General features: G+C 40.5%; 1 pseudogene; it reads right to left on the bottom strand.

Annotated features, from left to right (window-relative positions):
* Positions 1–10,675: 10,675 nt before the first annotated feature.
* Positions 10,676–20,351, bottom strand: part of LOC100352702 (cytochrome P450 2C30-like) — a 30,145-nt pseudogene continuing 20,469 nt past the window's right edge.

Raw genomic sequence — 20,351 nt, forward strand, 5'->3', positions numbered from 1 at the left:
TATTGAAATAGGATTTATTTCTTGATTTCTTTTTAGGTTGCTATTTATATAAGCCATTCTACTGATTTCAGTGCACCGATTTTGTATCCTACAAATTTTCAAAGTATGTTTATTAGTTCTAAATGTTTTTGGATGGAGTCCTTGGGATTTCTTTAAATAAGATAATGTATTCTGTGTACAGTAACAGTTTGATACTCTCCTTTCTAATTTAGATACTTTTGTTTCATTTTCTTTCCTAATTATTCAGGCTAGAACATTTAGAACAACATGGGATAAGCCGGTGCCGTGGCTCAACAGGCTAATCCTCCGCCTTGCGGCGTCGGCACACCGGGTTCTAGTCCTGGTCGGGGCGCCGGATTCTGTCCCGGTTGCCCCTCTTCCAGGCCAGCTCTCTGCTGTGGCCAGGGAGTGCAGTGGAGGATGGCCCAAGTGCTTGGGCCCTGCACCCCATGGGAGACCAGGAGAAGCACCTGGCTCCTGCCTTCGGATCAGCGCGGTACACTGGCCGCAGGGGCCATTGGAGGGTGAACCAACAGCAAAGGGAGACCTTTCTCTCTGTCTCTCTCTCTCACTGTCCACTCTGCCTGTAAAACAAAACAAAAGAAAACAAAAGAAAAGAAAAGAAAACAAAACAAAAACAACAACATGGGATAAAAGAACCGAAGGTGAGTATCTGTATCTTGTTATCTTGTTCCAGGAACTATCTTGTTTCATAATCCAAATAGTCAGCTCCCAGTTCAATTACTGTCACATACATGGGACGTGCCACCACTACACAACTGGACATAGCGGACAGATCCAGTGTGAAGGTACAAAGTCAATAACTGTGCCTGGCTGCAGCTGTCTGTTTTTTATTTTAATAACCAATTTTATTTAATAATTCACATAGTGTATGTCTCACATGCCCTCAATGAGTTTTTCATTTATCCCCAAAATGTCTATACTTCATAACCAATACAGACCATAATATATGATCTAGGTGTGTCCCCTTATGCCTTTTCCTACTCATTAATTCTACTCTTCCCTTAATGTATCCAGTATCATGGCATAGGTAGTTTTATCTGATTCTGAACTTCATGTAAGTGAAATCATGCATTTGTATATACCCACATCTATTTATTTACACAAAATATTATGATACACATTCATATTGGAAATAGCAATAGATAGCTTATGATTTCTATAGTGTCTTATATACCTATTTCACAATTTAATCTTCACCATATTTTTATGAAAAATTGAGTGTCTGCCACGTGGACCTTCATGAATAGTGCTTTTCTTTCTTTCTTTTCTTTCTTTCTTTCTTTCTTTCTTTCTTTCTTTCTCTCTCTCTCTCTCTCTCTCTCTCTTTCTTTCTTTCTTTCTTTCTTTCTTTCTTTCTTTCTTTCTTTCTTTCTTTCTTTCTTTCGACAGGCAGAGTGGCCAGCGCGAGAGAGAGACAGAGAGAAAGGTCTTCCTTTTTGCCGTTGGTTTACCCTCCAATGGCCACCGTGGCCGGTGCGCTGCGCTGATTCGAAGGCAGGAGACTGGTGCTTCTCCTGGTCTCCCATGCGGGTGCAGAGCCCAAGAACTTGGGCCATCCTCCACTGCCTTCCCGGGTCACAGCAGAGAGCTGGCCTGGAAGAGGGGCAACCGGGACAGAATTCGGTGCCCTGACGGGACTTGAACCAGGTGTGCCAGCGCCTCAGGAGGAGGATTAGCCTACTGAGCCGCAGCGCAGGATAGAATAGTGTTTTTCTAAACATCAATGTATATAATTTGTGGTATCCTAGTAGATATTCCTTCAAAAATTACCTTAAAGTATAATTTTTACATCTATCTAAGATCAATTTATTAAATTTTGATAAAAAGTATACATGTATTCATGCCAAGTTACATTTCTCCTGTGAGAATACAATATAATTTACTTCCTTTCTAGGATTTTTTGTCACCCATTGTGATTATATACTTTTAAGAAACATGAGTTCCATCATCATTGTAGTTATATTAAAAATGCTGTGAAAATTTTCAGCAGTCATTGGCAAGTATCTACTGTTCTTTTAAAAGCAGATGTATGTATTTGGGATGTGAGCCCATTGTTGAGTAGGTATATGAGACTGAGATAGATATAAAATGGAGAAGGATGAAAAGAATATATAAAGATGATAGAGAGATAGATACAGATGATAGATAATGGGTAGATGATAGATAGATAGATATACATACAAAATGATAGGTAGGTAGATAGATAAAGTGAGATAGATGACTGATAGGTAATGAAAGATGTGCAAAACACAAAGATACAGAAAAGTTGGATATTGAGAAAGAAATTCTCTTTTTAAAAATATTTTAATAATGTCAGTTTTTTCCTGAATCTTGAAACACGTGTGTATTTTCAAAAACAAGGCTATTTTCCATTGTATATATAATACAACTCTCAAAGTCAGGAAATTTTCATTAATGTGTCTAAGCCATCTAGTCTTTAAATCCCTTTCCCTTACAAGGGGAAAAAAACGAACTGAATAAGCCCTCCTTAGATTCTACTCTCAACCATAACAGATTTTTTTTTTCTTTTCCTTCCTTTAATGAGGCTCCAACTAGGCCATCTCATTGGATGATAAAATCATAAGATATTAAGCCTGAAGGGACCTCAGCATTCTTCAAACACTTATTTTATTAGTAGGATAGGATGGATGCCTCAGTAAAGTGTCACTATTTTTTCAGTAGGAGATTTTCTTTCATCTTTAAAAATTGACAAATAAAAATTATTTATATTGATAGGGCAGCAGCATCTGATGTTTACATACAAGTATACATTGTAACAAATCCAATAGGATAAAATATTTATCTCCTCCAAAGTTTGGCATGTCTTTCTGGTGAAAGCATCAAAAATCTTCTTGCCAAGAATTTTTTTCAATAAAGATACAACATATAATAATGATCATAATAATAATTATCTAATGTTACCTAAATATGGAACAGAACACCAGGTATTCTTATTTGTTTCTACCCATGAGTTTGTGTGCATTCACCAACACATTTCCATCCCTTCATGGCCCATATTCTCCCGAGTCTTGGGAAACCTCATTCTACTCTTAACTCCTAAGAGTAGAAGCAAGGAGAAGAGCAATTTGACATCCATTTATGAGTGTGACCCTGCTGTACTTGTCTTTTTGTGTTTTGCTTATTTCACTTAGCACAATGACATCGGTTACATCTATGTTGTTGCAAATTTCAAAATTTTATTCTTTTATGGATGAGTAGTATTCCATTGTGCACATGTACCACATTTCCTTTATCCTTTCAGGACTTGGCATAACACTTTGGTTGTTTTCATTTATTGGCTATGGTGAATAGTGCTATAACAAACGTGGCAGTAGAGATGCCTTTACTACAAATGAATTTCACTCTCTTTGGGTATACACCCAGTAGCAGCATTGTTAGATCATATGGTAGTTCTGTTTTTAGTTTGTGGGGGACTCTTAATACTCTTTTTCACACTGGATGGGCTGATTTATATTCCCATCAACAGTGTGAAGTTTCCTTTTTACTCTACATACTCGACAGTAATAATCTAATGTGTGTGAAGTGATATCTCACGGTCATATTGATGTGAAAATTTCTGAGGATTGGAAATAAGGAGTATTTTGCGTGTAGCTGTTGTCCACATGTATGTCATATTTTCGGTAATGTCTACCTAGACATCCTAGCTGTGGGGAGCAATCCGGACTAGACTAAGTTACTCGAATTAGGACTTATTCTATGCATCTGCTCTCCCACAATATGGCGCTGGGAGAGAAGTAAACAGCTTCCGCACAGCTGCCTCCAGTTCAACCAATTAACTGTAGGACTTGCTCCTGATTGGAGAGCAGCGTACTCAGCCGAGTTGGGATTGGCGGAGGAGGACTATAAAGGAGGAGAGAGACGGCATGCACCGGGAACATCTATGGGGAACATCTAAGGGAACCCGTGCAGCCCCCGAGAAAGCCGGCCGGCGGTGTGCCGCTCCCCTGCGGAAGTGGGGAATGTGGCCAGGGGGAACTGCCCTTCCACGGAGGTGGAAGGGATAGTAGCCAACCCGGGAAGAACCAGCAGCAAACCCGGGGAGGGCCGAGCAGACGAAAGAACAGCGCAGGGTCCTGTGTCGTTCCCCCACGAAGACGGGGAGCGACATAATGGTGCCGTGACTCGGATAGAAAACCTAGGTCGGATAGGAAACTTAACTCGGATAGGAAACCTAGAACGGATAGCAAACTTAGGAGGAAAGAAACGGGAAGAACTGGGAAAATACTGGAGAGAGAGACTAGCAAACAGCCTAGGGAAAAGCCGGACGAAAAGGGTGCCGGAAGAAGCTATTGAAAGCCTAGGCATAGACTCGGATACGGACTACGGGGGGAAGCTGGGAGAAATCTCTAAGGTCGAAAGCGAAAGTGAAAGCTAGAACAAACAGACTCGGACGCGGACTGTGGGGAGAGGCCAGGAGAAATGAGGGAGGAATATCGTTGGAGGAAAGCTTGGGGAAACATACCGGGTAGAGAAAAATGTTAGGGAAATTGAAGCCGCGGGGGGCAGGCCAAGGCGGAAACGAAAGCCACTTTGGGATTCTCAAGTTAGCCCGGGAATAGGGGGCGAAAAGTTGAAACCAGAAGCTGAGACGTAAGCCAGATTGGGATCCGTCTGATTAGCCCGGGGAGCAAAGGACGGGAAGCCAAATCGTGGGGCGGAGACGTACGCAGGGTTGAATTCGCCAGGCTAGCCCGGGGAACTTAGATTGAATCCTAGTGGCGGAGACGCAAGCTACGCTGTGTTACTCGCGGAAGCCGCCGCGTGCAGAGAGAGCACGGGGCGTGAATAGATAGGGAACGCTGGCGTAGGCCGTGGTTCAGACGCGAAAGGGTTAAGCGTGGAGACCGCGGACCGCGCAAAGCCGGGAAGCCGCGCAGATGAGGCGCGGGCTGAAGCGGCTCAGAGCCGGCGAGGCGCGGAGAAGCAGCCTCGGGGCGGAGCCCGCTGGCGGGGCGAGGCGCCGGGAAGCTGCGCGGAGCCGTGAAGCTGCCGGCAGGGCGAGGCGCCGGGAAGCCGCGGGGATAAGAGAAAACAGAAGTTTAGAAATGGAATGAGAGCGGGAAGCTGCGGGGATAAGAGAAACAGAAGTTTGGAAGTGAAGTAAAAGAGAAATGGGAATGCTGGAAGATAGAAGTGAAATGGGAGAGGTAGGAATGCCCGGAGATAGAGAAATAGAGAAAAATAAGGCCTCCCCTCAACATGCCAATTAGAAGGCTTGGATTCGGTCTGCCTAATCAAGTGAGGCGATGAGCACATGCGGGCAGCTAGCAGCTTATGCGCCGCAGGTCACCGAAGACAGGCACGAATTAACATCAGTAAGGCTTCCCCACAATACAACAATATTAAGCTTGGATTCGGTCTGCCTGATTTAAGGCGGTAAGCGCCAGCAAAGCTCGACTAGAGTATGAGCTGCAGGTCACCGAAGATAGGCACGAACCAACACTAATAAGTCTCCCCCACAATAAGGCAATGAGAAGGCTTGGATTCGGTTTGCCTGATAGGTTTTGTAAGCCCCTGCGGGCAGAGCAGAGCATGCGCTGCAGGGCACCGAACACAGGCATGCATCAGCGCCTAAAAACCTCCTCACAATGGCGAAGAGAGGACCCGGATTCGGTTTTCCTGATTGATAGGACTTGTAAGAGCCTGTGGCAACTCTAGCAAGTAGAGCAGAGTGTGTTCCGCGGGACACCGAAGACAGGCGCGTATCAACGCTAAAAAATAAAAAGAAAGGGGGATCTGTGGGGAGCAATCCGGACTAGACTAAGTTACTCGAATTAGGACTTATTCTATGCATCTGCTCTCCCACAATATGGCGCTGGGAGAGAAGTAAACAGCTTCCGCACAGCTGCCTCCAGTTCAACCAATTAACTGTAGGACTTGCTCCTGATTGGAGAGCAGCGTACTCAGCCGAGTTGGGATTGGCGGAGGAGGACTATAAAGGAGGAGAGAGACGGCATGCACCGGGAACATCTATGGGGAACATCTAAGGGAACCCGTGCAGCCCCCGAGAAAGCCGGCCGGCGGTGTGCCGCTCCCCTGCGGAAGTGGGGAATGTGGCCAGGGGGAACTGCCCTTCCACGGAGGTGGAAGGGATAGTAGCCAACCCGGGAAGAACCAGCAGCAAACCCGGGGAGGGCCGAGCAGACGAAAGAACAGCGCAGGGTCCTGTGTCGTTCCCCCACGAAGACGGGGAGCGACACCTAGCCATTTAAAAATTGGATTATTTGTTTTTTTTTCCTACTGAGTTGTATATACATTAGTAATTAACCCCTTGTCAAATGTGTAACTTGCAAATATTTTCTTCTAGACAATAAGTTGTCTGTTAACTCTGTTGATTGTTCCTGTTGCTGTACAGAAGCTCTTTAATTTAAGAGAATCTCTTTTGTTTGTGTTTGATTTTATTTTCTTGCTTTGAGGGTCTGAGTCAAAAATTTCTTTCCCATGCCAATGTCTGAAGCATCCTCCTATGTTTTCCAGTAGTAGATTCAAAGATTCATGTCTCAGAGGGCTTTATTCCCTTTTTAAGTTGGGTTTTGCACATAGTGAGAGATGGGGTCTAGTGTCATTCTTCTGTATGTGAATATTCAACTTTCCCCAAGTCACTGAAAAGACTTTCCATTACATGTACTTAGGACCTTGTTATAGATAAGTAGCCAAAGCTATGTACATTTTGTAGGGTCTCCATTGACTTCTTTTCATCTATGCATTTGTTTTTATAGTATTATTTTTTGACAGGCAGAGTGGACAGTGAGAGAGAGAGACAGAGAGAAAGGTCTTCCTTTGCCATTGGTTCACCCTCCAATGGCCACCGCAGCTGGCGTGCTGCAGCCAGCACACTGTGCTGATCCAAAGCCAGGAGCCAGGTGCTTCTCCTGGTCTCCCATGGGGTGCAGGGCCCAAGCACTTGGGCCATCCTCCACTGCACTCCCTGGTAACAGCAGAGAGCTGGCCTGGAAGAGGGGCAACTGGGACAGAATCCGGCGCCCCAACCAGGACTAGAACCCCGTGTGCCGGTGCCGCAAGGCGGAGGATTAGCCTATTGAGCCGCAGCGCCGGCTGTTTTTATAGTATTAATATGTTGTTTTTGTTAGTGTAGCAATGCATTCATTGGAGAGTCTGAAAGATGGAAAGAGACAGAGAGAGAAAAATGTCCAACCTGCTAGTTCACCCCTCAAATGCTAGCAATAGCCAGAGGTGACACGACTAAAGTTAGTGACACGCAATCTGCCACATGGGTGGCATTTTGACCCTAATACCTGAGGCCTCAACAGCTGCCTCTCAGCAGGTGCATGCACAGGAAGCTAAAATGGAGAGTGGAGGGATCCAGGCCTCAGCTGAGGTAGCTGCTAGAGGAAGATGCTGGCATCCTAAGCACCAGATTAATTGCTCTGTCAAACCCAGGCACCCTGTAATATGTGTTAAAGTAGGCAGTGTAAGGTCTGCTGCTTCTTCTTTGTGCTCAGATGGCCTGGGTATTCGGAGCCTCTTGTAATTCCAAATACATTTCCAATGCTAGTTTTTTTTCATCTGTAAAACATTTTGGGTAAATGCACATTTTATTGATTTGAATATTCCTGAACAATGGCTGTTCATCTATGTCTTTGTGTTCACTTTTATCTCCTTCATCTCTGTTTTATTCTTTTCATTTAGAGGTAGCCCACATTTTTGGTGAAATTTATTCCTAGATAAATTTGTAGCTACTAGAAATTTTTGCACACCAGCTTTGTATCCTGAAACTTCACAAAATTTGTTTATTAGTTCTCAGTCTTTTTGGTGGAGTCTCTCTTGTTTGTTCATTTTGTTTTATTTTATATAAAATCATGTTATCTGGGAATAGTAGCAATTTGACTTTGCTGCTAATAGGATACTGTCTGTTTCTTTCTCTTTGGTAGTTGCACTGGCTTTATCTTGAAGGACTACGTGAGAAAAAAAAAAGGATTGTAACTGAGTATCTATCTTCTTCCAGATGAGATCTTGCTCAGGAAAGAAGATTCCCGCCTCCCAGTTCTATAACTGACCTATAAAAGGGGTTTCCTACCACTGCCCAATTTTTAGGTACACAAGAGGGCCTCAGGTGATGCCCTCCACAGGCACAAAGTCATAAACAGTGACATAACTGTCATAAATGGCTGGAGCTATCTGTTCTTTATTTTAATAACTATTTCCAATAAATAACAATAATAACAATATACATAGAGAATGTCTCCATGAATTTTTCACATGTCCTCAAAGTAAGAATATTTGTGTAACCAATACAGGTAAAAAACAATGTTCCAGGATCCTTGTGCCCCATTGTAGGTTTTCTGACCAATTAACCCTTCGCCATGCATAATGAATCAGTGTCATGCCCTAGGTAGTTTTGCCTGTTTCTGAACGTCATGTAAGTTAAATCATACATTTATATAAATTCAAACCTAGATTTTTAAAAAAGGTCAGAGCTGTGGAAAGAGGGAGATCAAGAGAGAAAGAGAGAGCGAGAGCGAGAGAGCAAGAGAGAGAGAGAGAGAGAGACATCTTCCATGCACTGATTCATTCCTCAAATGGCTGCAACAGTGGGAGCTGGATTGTTCTGAAACTTGGAACCAGGAGATCCCTCTGAGTGTCCCAAGTGGTGCAGGGTCCCAGGCACTTGGGACATACTCTACTACTTTCCCTGGCTCATTAGCAGAGAGCTGGAACAGAAGTCTAGCAGTCAGGACTTGAACTGGTGCCCATATGGAGTGCAAGGGCCATGGGTGGCTGCTTTACCTACTATGCCACAGTGCCATCCCCTGCACTTAATTTTAACCAAAATATTATGAGCTGCATTTGGATTATTACAAATAGCAACAGATAACATGATTTCTGTATAAGGTCTTATAACTATTGCATAATTTAATTTTCTTCATTGTATTTTTATGAAAATCTGCATGTTTTCCACAGGAGGCCATTATGAATACTGTTTCTACTCATATGTCTGTACATAACCTCTGTTATCGTATTATACATTGCTTCAATAAATACTTAAAAACGTAATTTTTGAAGGTGCATAAGTAAAGTTTTATAAATAGTGACAAAAATTTGTCAGTGGACATGCCAATTTACACTTTTACTCTAGGAATGTCATTTAATTTACTTCCTGGGCAACACAAACTGTCACCAACCATTCACTGTAAAGCTTCAGGTGGGTATGATTTCTGTAATTACACTAATAATGCTGAGAAAGTTTCAGAAGTCACTGGAAATCATCTACTATTCTTTTATAAATGGATGTATGTAGTTTGGATATGAGGCTATCGTCGACTAGGTACATGACAGAAAGTGGAAGAGAAGTTGGAAGAAAGAATAGAAGATTGACAGCTAATAGATAAATTACACAAACATGAATGTTTTAAAAAATGTATGAGAGAGAGAGAGAGAGAGAAGAGGGAGAGAGAGATCCCAATTACTGGTTTGATTTTCAAATGTATACAATGGCAGATTGAGTAAGGAGCAGGGCCAAAAGCTGGGGATATAATCCATATTAACTATAAAAGGGCCAAAGGCTCAATTGCTTGAATCTTCACCACGTATTACAAGAGTCTGCATTAGGAAAATCTGGAGTCTGGAGGCAGAAAAGGGAATCAAAGCCAGGCACTGAAATGTGGGAAGGAGGCATCTCAACTGGTAGGTTTAGCACCAGCTCAAATAATTACATTTTAAAAACAGTAGCAAAACACTATATTTACACATGCCAAAGTGTTTCAAGAACAGGAGCCTAGAGAGTAAGATGGGATCAGAAATGATTCTATCATATTTTACATGCATATTTATTAAAATCCACGGGATAATTTTCATTTTAATTTTACATTTTAATTAAATGGTTTATTTATTTTTTTAACTTTTATTTAATGAATATAAATTTCCAAAGTACAGATTATTGTTTACAATGGCTTCCCCTCCATAACGTGCCTCCAACCCGCAACCCTCCCCTAATCCACTCCCTCTCCCCTTCCATTCACATCAAGATTCATTTTTGATTCTCTTTATATACAGAAGATCAGTTTAGCATACATTAAGTAAAGATTTCAACAGTTTGCTCCCACACAGAAACATAAAGTGAAAAATACTGAGTACTAGTCATAGCATTAAATCTCAGTGTACAGCACACTAAGGACAAAGATCCTACATGAGGAGTAAGTACACAGTGACTCCTGTTGTTGACTTAACAAATTGACACTTTCGTTTATGGCCTCGGTAAGCACCCTAGCTAATTCAATGGTTTAAATGTTAATTTATTTTGACAGGAATAGAAAGAGGGACAGACCAAGCTTTCCCATTTATTGTTTCACTCCCCATGTGCCTGAAACAACTGCAACTTAGAGAAGGCTAAAACAGGAACCAGGAACTCATTTGCCTTCTCTTGTGAGGGTGTCAGGGACTGAAACCACTGGGCTTTTACCTGCTCCCTCACAGGGCACAAATCACCAGAACCTGGAATCTGGAACATAGCAAGGATCACACCCAGGTACACTGATATGGGATGTGGGTGAATAAGAGGCATCTTAACTGCTGTGTAAAAACTTCCTCATTCTTAATAAATAAAGTGTGACATTTATAATGTGTTTCCATTAGGTACATATCACTGATTAAATGCACTATGAATTCTGAGTTGTTTTACAGAAATAATTTTATTGGTGATGAAACAATGAGCTTTATTCCATTAGAGAAATTAAAATGTAGCTTGTAGGACAGAAAACTTGAGAAGACACAGAGCTCAGAGATTGGATTCTCATTAGTAATGACTGGGAAGGTAACAGGTGACACAGATGCCTGAAACCATCTGTGTTGCCCAGAGGGATTCCAGTGCTTTCTTCAGACTGGAACAAAACACAGCTCATAGGAGGGTGGGACAGAGACAAACCCATTATCCACTGGGGTGGGATCAATATCCTTTGGATCAACCAGAGGCTTCAGGGTAAAATGCTGCAAGATGGTGGTCAGGATTAAGAACAGCTCCATGCGGGCGAGGCCCTCTCCAGCACAAGCTCTTTTTCCTAAAAATGACACACACATTAATTATGCATAGAGTGGCATAAATAACTCTGGAGTGACTAAAAGTTCAGAAACAGCAGATGAACCTGATGGTCCCTTCAATTTATAACAAACCTACTTTCCCCAGTACATGTTAATGTATGTGTGTGCTGGAAATAAGTATTTCTGTGCATTCACATTAGAACTCTGTGCTGAGGCTTGCCAATGATGTTTTCTACACAGACACTCACATAAAATCATAAGTGTGCACACACACTTCACATATTCTAATTGGCATTGTGCCAACACTGTGCTTTCCACTTACTTAAAATCCAGGATTCAACAACAGACTTATTTTGCCTTAACTATGTTCCAAAGATAGTCCTAGCACTTTCACATACCTGAATAAACTATTTTCAAAAGTGTACTATTGCCATGTGTATCAGGTATAATATTATTTAAAAAAGGCATACACAGATTTGCTTTTTTTTCAAATACTCTACTTCATTTTTATCTGGCTATCTTTTACAGTTTTGAAAACACATTTATTTGTATTTTCAATTTTGTCCTTCATTGATATATTATTGGTATATACTCATTCCATTCATTTTTAATTTATGAATAGAGAATATAAACTGCCCTAATTTAACCCATGTCTTAAACCAAAGCTCATCTCCTTCAACTCCTTCCTTGTAGTTCTCAATACCAAGCAGTTTCCAACTACTCACTACTACCCCAAAACTCTAGCTAATTTATGTTTTTCTCAGACTCCCTTTTTTCCTCTGACAGGAAAACTCTTCCCCTGTGCTCTGCCTGCTGAGAGTCTCCAGATTCACCTGGATTCAGCTCCAAGAACATGGATTCCATTACAGCCTCTTTGATGCACCCACAATATACAATTTACTGTATTATCCATTTTCAACAGATTCATTAATTCCTATAATATGGTATATATTGAACACTACTAAAGTGTGGGTCTAACACATGAATACAAGTTCTTAAGTAAAGTTTCAGATCTTGTGTTGATAGCCAAAGTATCAGGAGAAAAGCAGGTCTGGCTGCAATTACTGGAAATCAGAAGTCATGACATAGCAATGGCTTGTGTGAGATCATACATGAACATTGTACAATCATGGGATCACAATATGAGGGGAGCTCAATGGCAATTAGCATTTGCCCGGTCAAGAGAAATGTCTTAATTCTGTCCCTGTTTCAGTAACTTATTTAGGAAAAGTCCTTCACCCTCCACTATGGCTACTACTTCTCCTTTAGATTGTACTAAAAATTCTCCATTCTGCCTCTCTCCAAAGTCTCCCCTGTCTGTCACTTCAGTCTTTCTGTTCACAGCAGACACACTTGCCTAGATTGTTTTAGCTGGGTGTAACTTCCCTTCTGGACTAGGAAAATTAGGAAACTCAAATCCTGATATGGTCATAGTATTTACCCTCTCAATCCTGTTCTGCCATGGAACAGTTTGGGCAGTGTCTGTATACCTGTACCCAAAGAAGCATCCACTAGTGTAGCTTAAAACCCTCTTGGCTAACAGTTTGTCCCAGTTCCTGAGCAACCCTCCTTTGCTTGTCCCTAGAGAACCATGATGGGAACATCTTCCTGATGGAGTTGGTACTCACTGCCTTTCCACATCTGCTTACTTCAGTTCTGCTCACATCTGTGGGAACAATGTCTTCATTCAACTGCCTAGATTTAACTGTGCTCTCTGTTTATTTCCAGATCTCTTACAAATTTAGAGAAGAGGTTCAAACTTATTTCCTGGAAGACAGTTTCTCTGCACCACCAATATCTCTGCTACTGACTGCAAAATTAGCCATAGTCTGGAGCTGGGTTCTCTGAGCCCCATAGCAGCCTCCAGAAAACTATTCTTCACACTTGAATCACATAATCTGTGAATTTGCCATTGTCTTCCTTACACTGAGCAGTTGCTTTCCATTCACCTTCCTATAATTGAATGTGGGCATGGGATTGCAACATGGAGATGCTCAGTTAAGTTTATTGAGTGTATTGGCTGCACAGAGATGATAAGAGTCTTACTGGAATTGGAATTCTACCATCTATCCCTCCAGAAGCAGAAGCTGTGAATGCTGCCTGCATTCCAAAATGAAATAATTTGGACCTTGGGAGTGACACCTCCACCCTCACTCAAAAGGCAATCCCTCAGTCCAGAGGAATCCACACCCACAGCCCTTCTCATCCCAGTTGGCCATGGTGGTGCAGATGTAAAAAAGGATGCTTGCTTACCTATAGAGAAAGGCAGGAAGTAATCACTCTTCCTGAAGTTGCCACTTGCATCCAAGAAGTGTCCAGGGTCAAATTTCTCAGGGTTAGGGAATTCTTTCTCATCATAGAGGACAGAAGTCAGAGATGGTAGTATGTGTGTGCCCTGTTAGAAGGAGACACAAATAACAATAGTTATAAAGAAAGAACATGGGATAACATGAGCAGTATTTCATGTAATCCTTTTGTTTAATAATGAGGAGAAAGAAACAAAATAAGGAGAGAATCTTTGCTCCATGACAGACAGAATGTAATAGTGTCCAAACTAACAGGTCTTAAATCATGTAGGATTCTGTGTTGGACACTGTTCATTATTTGGAATCCATCTCTATAATTTGTAATGTGACACCAGCACATACTTAGAGAACAGCAACAAAGATCCGTTGATACCTTTGCTCTCTACAAATAAGTAAAAATAACAGTACTGACTTCTCTGAACATCATGTCATTATCATTAAATAAGGATGAGGCCCTCTTCATAACTCAGAATATTACTGGACATAGTCTTGAAATACCTGCACATCCCTACTATCCTGGGTAACTAATAAGCACAAATGCTCATTAAGGCTTTGAGTGCCTGTGTTGCATTGAACTCATGATAAGTGAAAAATGTTACTGAATCATTGATGCCTTTAATATACTGAACCTAGTGGACATAAACTCACAATGCAGATCACTGTAAAGTGTTGGTTGTTTGCCCTCATGATTGCGTAGATGAATAGTAGCACTAGCTTGGGCCGTTTCTCATCATCAAAAGACAGTAATTTCCTATGTATTATAGACTTTGGAAAGGTTCAAATTCACTATACAGCTTTTACTAAAGCAGATATATTTCAAACTACTAAAAAGTCAAACAATATGAAATCTAATTGTTAAAGACTTTCCATATCCTCTGTCTACTGTGTCTTTTTAATGGAATTGTCACATATTCTTCTGAAAGGTTACAATATTTTTATTACCCCTAAAAGCCAAAATTCAAACCAGGATACTTAGCTGAATTACGTCATGTCCAAAGACTAAATGCAAAGTTACAATTAACTCAAAATGTAGAGTATTGCATTAACTTAATAGGATAAAAATAATAAAATATAGCTGTAGAATTAATAGATAAAAACTAGCAGTCAATTAAAGTCCAGATCAAATACAAATCAATGACATTTAAAAGAAGACAGGATAATCCAGACTCCCACAAGATCAAACAATATTCCGCATCCAATAAGAATATCCTGAATGTGAAACAGGAGTAATGCGAATCCCCCTTATTCACACAAAGCCAAAAGCACACTAGGTGTTAAGATTATTACTTTGGAAATTCAAAGAATATCTGAATATAACCAAGTATTCCAAATGAAAGAAGGAGATAAGAAATATCAGAAAAAATTAAAGCTATAAAACAGTAAATCTAGAATTGGTAGGAACAGATTAAAATTAAAATTTCCTCTGTGGTATTAGTTCAGCAGAGACTGCTAGAAAACACATTGGCGAATGTAGAGACATGCAAAGGGCAATGGATGAAAGCTCCTATTAGAGAACAGCTGGCGGGCAGTCAGAGACATCAAATTTGTGGAGCAAAAAGTCATCTGGAAAAATGAAATGGTCAGGCTGAGTTGTCAATTTTCCTAGTTTTATCTTTAGCACAGACTGGAGGAATGAATATATCAGTTAACTCAAACATGACTATAAACCATCAATCTTGAGGGGCTACAAGATGGCGAAATAGGGAGGGAGCTCACTGATAGTCCAGGAATAGACAGTTTAATAAAAGTGGAGATAGTGTAGTATCAGGGAAGAGTTCAGGAAAAACCTGCAGAGGGAACTCTTCTGGAATTAGAGGGACATGTAGGATCTACATGGAGGACATGGACGCCCATGCCTTGGGAGCCCAGCTGCGGAGAATCTTCTCCTCCACACCAGCACTGGAGAGAGAGGTGAGGTGAAAACGAGGTAGCCTGAGACACTGGCAAAAAGCGGCAGGAAGATCCTAGAGGGAACGAAGCTTGAAGCCCCGAGGAGGAAAGTACAGCAGTGTAACTAGAGGAGAGAAAAAACCAAAAGTGATGGTATGGACACGATTGTCTCTCTCCACATCCCTTACAAAAGCATGCGAGACAATAGAGCAGGTGCCATTTTGGACATACATAACAGCTGTGCCCTCAGCCAAGCAGAAAAACCTGACTGGTTGAGAGTAATAACAGGAGACTAAGACCTAGTGAATGTGTGGAGCTTATGAACTGGGACTGTAAAAAAAAAAAAAATGAGAGTGTTTGGGAGAGCTCATGGTGTGGCTGAGATGTGAGTAGTCTCGGTGTGGTGTGCCACAGACTCAGTAGCCTTGACTATGTGGTGAGACACATTGCAGGGGAATATGAGCTTACACTGAGGACTACACAGATCCTTTGTGTGGTCCTTGGGACAGAGCAGATGAATATTATACCCACTGGGGCTAGTGCTCAGGTACTGATTGCCATCAAGGAGAAGAGCTAGCTGAGCAGAATTACTTCCCTTCTGAATAAAAAAAAAAAAAGAGGGAGAGAAGATTTACCACTCCAAACCTGGGTGTGTCACCTTTGGCAAACCCTTAACCCTGAAGAACAGGATAGAGCTGTCTGGCCACACCTACCACAAGCTTCGAGAGAGTCACCAAAAGCAGACAGGCCAGTTAATCTAGAGTCATAGTACAATGAGAAAGGGCACCATAGCGAAGAAGAAGAAGAAGAAGAAGAAGAAGAAGAAGAAGAAGAAGAAGAAGAAGAAACCATGACACATTGTTATCAAACTGACCACAGTGAAACATAAAGATTCTAAAATGTTCAAGGTAGAAACGTGATTACTCTCAGAGGATATCCAATCAGACTCATAGCAGACTTCTCATCAGAAACCCTACAGGCTAGCAGGGAATGGTGAGATATAGCCCAAGTACTAAGAGAAAAACCTGCCAGCCCAGAATATTATATCCTGAAAAGCTCTCATTTGTGAATGAAGGTGAAGTAAAGACCTTTCATAGCAAAAGAAATTGAAAGAATTTGTCACCACTCAGCCAGCCCTGCAAAAGATGCTTAAAGATGTGTTACACACAGAAACACAGAAACATTGCCATCAATAAAAAAAAGGTAAAGGAAGAAAAATTCCCAGTAAAAGATCACAGAAAGTTCAAAGCATATATTAGAAATATCTTTTGGAAAATGGCAGGGCAAAGTCACTACTTATCAATATCACATTGAATGTTAATGGCCTCAACTCTCCAGTTAAAGGGAAAGATTGGCTGAATGGATTAAAAGCAAAACCCATCTATTTGCTATTACAAGAAACACATCTTTCCAGCAAGGATGCATGCAGACTGAAAGTGAAAGGTTGAAAATGATATTTCATGCCAACAGAAACCAAAAAAGAGCTGGCCTATCTATATTAATATCAGACAAAATAAACTTTAACAAAAAAACTGTTAAGAGAGACAAAGAAGGGGAACTATATAATGAGTAAGGGATCAATTCAACAGGAAGAGGTAACTATTATAAACATATATGCACCTAATTATAAGACACAGGGTATTTAAAAGATATGTTAAGGAACTTAAAAGGAGACTTAGCTCCAATACAATAGTATTGGAGGACTTCAATACTCCACTTACAGAAGTAGACAGATCAACTAGACAGAAGATCTACAAGGAAACAGCAGATTAAATCGACACTATAGACGAAATGCATCTAGAAATATCTACAGAACTTTACACTATACCAGACAGGGATGCCCACTCTCACCACTGCTATTCAATGCAGTTCTGGAAGTTTTAACCAGAGCCATTAGGCAAGAAAAAGAAATTAAAGGGATACAAATTGGGAAGGAAGAAGTAAAACTATACCTCTTTGCAAATGATTTGATTCTTTATTTAGGGGATCCAAAGAACTCTACTAAGAGACTATTGGAACTCATAGAAGAGTTTGGCAAAGTAGCAGGCTATAAAATCAATGCACAAAAATTAACAGCCTTTGTATACACAGGCAATGCCACAGTTGAGAAAGAACTTCTAAGATCAACCCATTCACAATAGCTACAAAAACAATCAGATACCTTGGAATAAACTTAACCAAGAAAGTCAAAGAACTGTACAATGAGAATTACAAAAACTTAAAGAAAGAAATAGAAGAGGATACCAAAAAATTGTACAATCTTCCATGCTCATCGATTAGAAGAATCAATGTCCATTCTCCCAAAAGAAATTTATTGATTCAGTGCGATCACAATCAAAATACTGAAGACATTCTTCTCAGATCTGGAAAAAATGATGCTGAAATTCATATGGAGGCACTGGAGACCTCGAATAGCTAAAGCAATCTTGTACAAAAAAAAAAAAAACAAAACAAAACAGAGGCATCATAATACCAGATTTCAGGACATACTACAGGGCAGTTGTAATCATAACAGCATGGTACTGGTACAGAAACAGATGGATAGACCAATGGAACAGATAGAAACACCAGAAATCAATCCAAACATCTACAGCCAACTTACATTTGATGAAGGAGCTAAAACCAATATCTGGAGCATGGAGAATCTATTCAATAAATGGTGCTGGGAAAACTTGATTTTCACGTGCAGAAGCATGAAGCAAGACCCCTACCTTACACCTTACACAAAAATCCACTCAGCATGGATTAAAGATCCAAATCTGTGACCCAAAACCATCAAATTTTTAGAGAACATTGGAGAAACCCTGCAAGATATCGGCACCGGCAAAGACTTCTTGGAAAAGAGCCTGGAGGTACAGGCAGTCAAATCCAAAATTAACATTTGGGATTGCATCAAATTGAGAATTTTCTGTACTGCAAAAGAAACAGGAAAGTGAAGAGGCAACTGACAGAATGGGAAAAAATATTTGCAAACTATGCAACTGATAAAGGACTTATAATAAGAATCTACGAAGAGATCAAGAATCTCCACAAGGACAAAACCAACAACCCACTTAACAGTTGGGCCAAGGACCTAAATAGATATTTTTCAAAAGAGGAAATCCAAATGGCCAACAGACACATGAACATATGTTCAGGATCACTAGCCATCAGGGAAATGCAAATCAAAACCACAATGAGGTTTCACCTCACCCCGGTTAGAATGGCTCACATTCAGAAATCTACCAACAATAGATGCTGGAGAGGATGTGGGGAAAAAGGGACACTAACCCACTGTTGGTGGGAATGCAAACTGGTCAAGCCACTATGGAAGTCAGTCTGGGGATTCCTCAGAAACCTGAAGATAACCCTACCATTCAACCCAGCCATCCCACTCCTTGGAATTTACCCAAAGGAAATTAAATTGGCAAACAAAAGAGTTTTCTGCACCTCAATGTTTATTGCAGCTCAATTCACAAGAGCTAACATATGGAATCAACCCAAATGCTCATCTACAGAAGACTGAATAAAGAAGTTATGGAATATGTACTCTATAGAATACTATATAGCAGTAAAAAAATGAAATCTGGTCATTTGCAACAGGAAACCTGTTGAAGTGAAATGGACACTATGAGAAACAATGTCTTGATCAGCTCTTCTCCTGACTGTCAAGGAACAACTTATTATTTCATTCCTTTTAGTATTTTTTTTTGTTCTTCTCAGTACCATTGGCTGAACTCTTTAACTAACACAAAATTATTCTTACGTGTTTAAATTTAACTGAAAGTGATCCCTGTTAAATTTAAGAGTGGGAATAAGAGAGGGAGGAAATGTACAGTTTGGCACATGCTCATTCGGACTTACCTCTAATGGTAGAGTTAAAAACTCCAACATTCACTGAAAGGAGAAAACGAAATGGAGATTTCACATTGACAATTTCAGAAAACACTGAGGAGTAAACAGTCTATAAAGCCAGCAAAACTCTAAGACCAAAATCTGAAAATGCTGTCACTTGCAAAAAAATGGTTATGTACCAGAGCATTAAAGTAATATGAAGGCATTTTCAGGAGATGAAAGTCTCCTTCCATTGTAGAATATACAGAATGGTAACTGAGGTTCTGAAGGATGAAGAGTAGAGAGAATGAATTCTAGCATGTTAGGCGGAAAACTAAATGATTGCTATTTTACTAATGTGTTACATGAGTGTATCCCACGGGAAGTCACTCCTAGGATATTAAATGGTAGGAAGGAAAATCATGCATGGAAATTGTTCACTGATTTATCACATGGATATCAACTGTGTCATTCAGGAAAACAATGTCACTATAACACAAGATTTTTCTCAATGAGTTGGTGTGAAAGATATTAATTAAAGATCTTTAAATATGTATAAATAATTTCTAGTTTATGGTATTTGAGAATAGAGATGAGATAACTTTAAGCCGATGACAGATGAGTATTGACCGTGTTCAAATGCTGATGGAATGTTGCCAGGAAAGAGGGAGAGCTTGAAGACTAAGAAGCAAGAAGAAATTGCTCTTGGAGGAAGGCACTGGAACAACCAAGTTCAAGGGGAAAAGGTTTACTTTAGGTCAAAGGAGAATCATTCTTTCACTAGACACATAAAAGGAAATTTAAAGGATGCGGTTGTTGATAAGAGGGAGATCCCATTGAAGGACATCACAGGAGTTTCCTTGCAGTGGTTTTGTTTTTCTCTGTCTAGAGGAAGAAATATTACTGAGGATGTGATGTTGGAGAGTTGGAAGACAGGACAGTTTGGGTTTGAAAAGATCATGTAGGAGCATGGTGAAGAAAGATGTTTAGTTGTAATGCATGGTGATCAGTTACATCCAGAAATACATTTTGTGGATAATTATACAAACTTTCTGGGTTGCATGGTCTTTTCCTGTAGTGATTAGTAGTCCACATGGAAGCAAGAAAATGGGAAACTACTGAACTGGGCATTTCTCAATTAAGGGAAATTCAGTGTATGGAGGGGGGTGGGACTATATATAGGTTACTGATTAATGGATAGGAGTAATAAACCATGTACAATAGCCTGGTCAATGGATAAGCAGTAAGTGCAGCCATGTGTGTACTGAAAGTCCTCTGGAATTCTAAGAACTGTCTATTTAT

This window comes from Oryctolagus cuniculus, chromosome 15 (assembly GCF_051225735.1).
Source record: "Oryctolagus cuniculus isolate XC-2025 breed Fujian yellow rabbit chromosome 15, ASM5122573v1, whole genome shotgun sequence".
Classification (NCBI taxonomy): domain Eukaryota; kingdom Metazoa; phylum Chordata; class Mammalia; order Lagomorpha; family Leporidae; genus Oryctolagus; species Oryctolagus cuniculus.